We start from the raw sequence: 6,000 nt of genomic DNA on the forward strand, positions 1-6,000 counted from the left end.
TGAAGTGTGATAGATTTTTCACCAGCTTCTCCCCGCACCTGAACACTCCACCAGCGTCCACTACTTCAAGTTTAACCATCAGTGTTACTAGTACAGCCCAGCTTCGTCTTTCTAATGAATAGTCTGATTTCTGGTGGCCCATAATATGAAACAGGTCCATCACCGTTAGATTCCCCAAACCTGTGTTGAAAATGCTGCTTGTACGGCGTGCTCACTTCTTTCTGTCGGTCCACTCTGCGTCCCTTGCCTGCCCCCCACCTGCCACAACCACAAATAACCTTAAAAACACCTGTGAGAAACACCCGCGCGGCTCCGTCCGGTGCGGGTCAGCAGTGCGAAGTCGCCGTCTGTGTGCGAAGACAGCCCTGTTGGCCTGGGTTTGATTAGCGCTGTGAGGGAGGGGGGGTGTGGAGAGGAGGGGTGGGGAGGCCTTCATCCATCATGTTACATCTGACACCTACCTGCTGAGTGGATTACAGGCTTAATCCACAACACCAGCAAAGTAGAAACAGGAGAGGAGGAAGAGCGGGTGGCAATTTTCAGCCTTTCACCCAACATGCCCCGCCACCGCTATCAGCAGCACCGCCTTCCTCCTCATCCTTAGTGTCCACCCTTCTTACTCGGGGTGATTGCAAGAATAATATCTAATCAATTAATTCCCACAATCACTGACAGTAACAAATACACACACACACACACACCTTTGAATACTAGCACACGCATAAACAAAAAAGTACGAGTACAACAGTGCATGAACGCGCACACGAGCACAAATAGGGCATTTGTCATGTCATGCTTCTGATACGAGTTAAAATGAAAAATAGGTGCATTATGTATTTCTCTGTATGTGCTCGCTGTATGCTGTGGTTGCCAGAAGGACATTTATTTCTGTTGCGCTGTGCTCACACCTTCCTCAAAATGTAAATGACCCAGATTCTGCCAGCGCTTTTTCCCCATAGTCCCCAAACTAGTAAGTCAAAAGAAAAAGGGAAAGATGTTGTTCTTGTTTGTATGTATGTGTGTGTGTGTGTGCGTGTGTGTGTGTGTGTGTGTGTGTTATCAGGGCCTCTGTTCTCCTCTGCCAGAGCCGCGGCCGTTATCACAGACAGCCTTGCCTCGACAGAGTCACCCGCTCCCCCTCACTAGCCCGTGGCTGTGGCTCCTGAGGCGGGGTGTAGCGAGGTACCGGGCCCCTACTGAGGGCCCCATTGTCTCTGTCAGCAAACTGTTAGCCGAAAACCCAGGGCGCTCTCCAAGCACATTGTGAGTCAGCTAACAGCCTCTCTTCAAAAGGGGCTAAACGCATGTTCATTAATTATCTGGATCCCTGTTAATTGGATTAATTGTTGAATAGAAACCGTGTTATTAAAAATGACGAAAACACAAGGGCTGGGGGAGCAATGGGGGGATTAATATCGTTTCTGTTCACTCCCGGGCTGTCAGGAGACACACACGCACACACACACACACACACACGCACACACACACACACATACACATATACACACACAAGCACACAAACTTAGGTATGCTCTCCCCGTCTATCTCTGTGTCTCTCTCTCCCCCTCACTCTCTATTTCTGTTTCTATCTTATACACACACACCCACACACACACACACACACACACACACACACACACACACACACACACAGGAGCAGCATGTGACCCAACTCAGAAAAATCAGCACTAGGCAAGGTGCAAATTACCATGCGCGCCGATAGAGATAAGAACTAAACCCATTTTCAAAGCTCGGAATAAATGCCAGATTCTTTTTGATGCCAGAAGTCTGTGACTTTTTCCATCGCTTATATTCAAAGAAGAAGGGTGGAAAAAAGGAAAAATATAAAGCAAACACCATGAACAATTTAGCTATTTCTGAGTCACATGGAAAATAGGGTTTCTCATTTCCTTTGCCCAGCTACTTACTGTTATCCAACAAAATCACTTATCAATGTTTGAATTCAAAGGATCTTTTATCGCCCTGCCTTCAAGATGCCACACTGATACTGGAGGTATCAGTTTGGACGACAGGACTAATATTACATGTAGTGTGCAATTAGTTTTTAACAACAAGCAATTATGCAAAAACATAATATCTATGTTTTCATATGGCCATTGAAGAAAATTATGACAATCAAACATTGAATGCCAAAATTAAAAAAAAGCTTCAGAACATAATGGATATGCTAGCAAGGTACCAGAGGTTTTCAGCTACTCACTTATACTCAGGAAGTGTGTTACAGTGTGTTACAGTGGACAATCATCACCATGACAACATTAAATCTTTAGTGAATTAATTACAATATCACTTTTTGAACATGTTGAAATAAGTTCATGGGAATTCAATTGACTTCAGTGTTGATGTGGAAAATAAAGAGTAAACTGTACTTAACTGCTTCCTTGCCTTTGTTCCAGTATGTGTATTTCTGCATTCATTTCCATTGATCTAAACTGATCTAACAGCATTGATTGATATAATCAGGCTTGAGCTATAGCTGCCATCAGAGCTGCAGTGCTTTAAGTCCATTAAGACCACAAACTTCAGTTTGAAGCCTTGGTCTCATCTTCACTAGGCTTTCTTGGTTTGTCTTAGACTCAGTTGAAGCTCAATAATACTAACATTAATCCTACTAATAATAATACAGCTATATGTAGACACTGGGTGAAGGGCAGAGAAGCAGAATGTGTGTTGTGTTGGTTGTTAAGGCAACCGTATCTGTCTTCCTGCTTTGATGTGGAGGGACCTGTCACCCACCCCGCTCCTCCTAAATGCTGTTATCTGGGCTGGAGGAATGTTTGTGTACGTGTATGTGGGGATGTGTGCCATTGTGTGTGTATGTGTGTGGGTGTGCGCATGAATGCATGTATGTGTATGTGTGTCGAGAGCGTGTGATATACATGAGATTGAGAGCTTTGTATGTGTGGCACCAGCCACTTGTCCATACACATCCAACCAAGTCACAGCATACTAGTAGGTTTTGTTTTATCAATTTGGGTGACATACTGCACTAAGCCAAAGAGCCTGTCTCCATATTCTATTGCCCATATACTGACACAGTGGCGGCGAACTGAAGTCAGAAGGTCATAGTGCAGCTGTTTGAGTATTCATGCACCCAGCCTGGGGCTACTTTTACAAAGACATGAGAGGGCGAGCGGCAAGCGGACAAATTGAATGAAGGCCAAGGTCGGGACTCAGATTTAGCCAGGCCCCTCTCAGCTGACAGCTGTTAAAATCAAAACGGGCCAGTTGTGGTTTATTTACACTAGGCTGGATGTGAGAGACTGGCGGTAGCTGGTTTGTGTGTGTTCCATTGATCATGGACGTTAATCTTCGGAGGATATGTAGAAAGGTCCTCCCAAGGACAGGGCAATGAAAAGGCTTTATTGATTACTGGAACATTGATCAATTGGTCCAAAGACAGATCACAAGATGTACAAGACTTGTGTGACAATAGATAGGCATCTTGTAAGATATGGAATGCACAGGTTGATCAATATTGTCACATATCACATACCTAAAAAAAAAGAACTAATAAAGCCTAGACATGCAGCCTACACATGAAGTCTATGATCTGCCTATATAGCCAAGTGAGTGACCATTAAAGACAATGCTATAAAAGTAAGACCTACAGAAACACATTGACTGTTTGAATCCTATGAATTATTATTGATATGACTTTTGATATCAGTGTGGAAAGGGTATAGGAGAGTAATGCGTGGTGGCCTGTGTGTTGACTACTCCTCTGTTTAGGGGCATAATGCATTCCTGCGCACTGCACACAATTGGCCCTAATCTCTGTAGATCATTTAACCAGCGGCACCTCACCGCCCTCCTGGCTCGCTACCGCGCGCTCATTGGTGCTCCCACCAGCCCCATGAAAGCCCTCCTGGCCAATAGGCGTTGAGGAGGACGGACCCTTTCCGGTGGAATAGTCTCTCGCGCCTACAGTGGTGGAATCGAACGTCCCCGAGCGCACACGGCGTAGAGGAGAGTACGGCGCACGAGTCTCTGGAAGGAGATAACGGTTTCTTTTTCCCCTCTCCACTCAAACAACACGAACAAACCAAACCAGATTTTCTTCTGGTGTTCAGAGTGTCGTCTAGCCACAAAGAGGGGGGGAAACGTGGGATTTGATCCGCAAGTTTTTTTCTTTTGCATTTTTTTTTCCCTTTTCGTAAAAAAGGATTCTGTATTTCTCGGTGGTTTCTTCTCCACTCTCGTCGCAAAGATGATGGTCGGGGAGATCGAAGTGAAGGAGCGACCGAGGCCGAGTCCTGACTATTTGATGCAATTATTAAACGAGAAGAAGCTCATGACCAGTCTGCCAAATCTCTGCGGCATCTTCACACACCTTGAGAGGCTTCTCGATGAAGGTAAATGGCCGTCTGGAGCAGTGGGGCAGTCGGGAGGGGAAGCGTGACCACAGCGCAGTCCGGCGCGGCTTCGCTGGGCATGCCTGCTGCATTGGCAGGCGCAGACACGCACTAGCATCGGCTACCCAACATTGCTGACCATGCCAGACACTATAACACTTCCAACTTAGATCAAGCAGTCACTGTCGTACAAAACGCAAAGAGCAAAAACCTCTTGAGTGAGTTTGGTTTGCCCTAAACCACAAGATGACGTGAATTTGAGAGTTTTCTAGCCAAGTCCTCCCAGTAGCCTAGGCTGTGTCTTCTGAGTTTGTTTTTGCACTCTGACTTTGTGGCGACGATGGTAAACTTTTTTTCACTCGCTTAAAAACTACTTGACACGGTCGCCGTGTTGGTATAAAGTGTTCCCCAAGTTGTTTTGTAGACAATTTCGGGTTATGCGGTTACTAATCTCAATTAGGGCCTGATTGCACATGTACCAGAACAATTTAGCTTAGCTACATTTTAAGCTAGCCTGGGTGTCCGCGTTCCATTGAACTCTGAAGGAACCAAACGGTAGCAGCAGCACATCCTAATAAACTTACCCCGCTACTACAGACGTCTCTAATAAATGCAACAAAACGCAACACACTGAAAGATACATTTCCTCTTTCTTCATTTTTGCTGCTAGGGTTGTGTTAAAAACTGTTTTTGCCCAGCAGCCGTAGTGGAAAGCAGCACGTCGGAATGTGCCTGCTTGTTGCCCAAACAATGGCCAGTGAGTTGCGGGGGGTTGCACAGATTATTTCAGCCGTCTAACTTTTTTATTCAAAAGGACACGTTTTGGGCTACGTCCCCCTTTAACAGTCTCATGCCATGATCCGAGGCTATGATTTCCACGATGACGATTATATTTTCTTTCATTTGCTGCAGTCGTCGTGTTTTTTTTTTTTTGCCAGTCAAGCTTCCCTACCAAACTGCATCGCCTTTGTCAGCGGCGCCGTCGAGACGGGATTTTGTTCCTGAACGTCTCTTCACTGCGCTCACTGCATTTGGCACAAATGGCAGCACCTATAAACGCGACTTATTTGCCGTTCATGTTGACAGTATCAATAGCATAAGCGGGTCTAAGCGGAAGGTTTGACGCGAGGTTTATGTAAGTGAGCTGGGGACACTAGAGAGCGCCACATCCCCCTAGCAGACTGTCCCCATGCTGTCTGTGGTGTTGGACGGCGGACACCTCGTCCCTTTAAATGAAAACGGAACCATTTGTGATAGAAGGGTAAATTAATAATTTCTTCCGAGAATAAGAGGCAATGCCTAGTTAAGTTTCAGTTGCATTCCTGGATGAGTAGGCTCTGTAGTATGTAGTTGCAAAACCGGTCTGGAAAGATTTCCTGCCTTCCTTGACAAATGGTAAACAAGCTATTTTTCGACATAAAGTGGGAGCCGTAACCCAAAAGAACACACTGTAGCAATGCTATAATTAATTTTAAAAGAATACTTTAAAGCAATCACGACACAATTAAGTTCCAGTAGAAATATTATAGTCGTACCATAGAAGATAAGTATGTCATATAAAGTAAGATAAGGTCCTTGTAAACTCACTATTGAGTACAGCAGACACACTGGGAGTCCCCTACAG

This window comes from Centroberyx affinis, unplaced genomic scaffold (assembly GCF_046629955.1).
Source record: "Centroberyx affinis isolate AG114_WGS23_722 - 3 ecotype Tasmania unplaced genomic scaffold, CSIRO-AGI_Caff_v1 ptg000689l_1, whole genome shotgun sequence".
In the NCBI taxonomy this organism is placed as follows: domain Eukaryota; kingdom Metazoa; phylum Chordata; class Actinopteri; order Beryciformes; family Berycidae; genus Centroberyx; species Centroberyx affinis.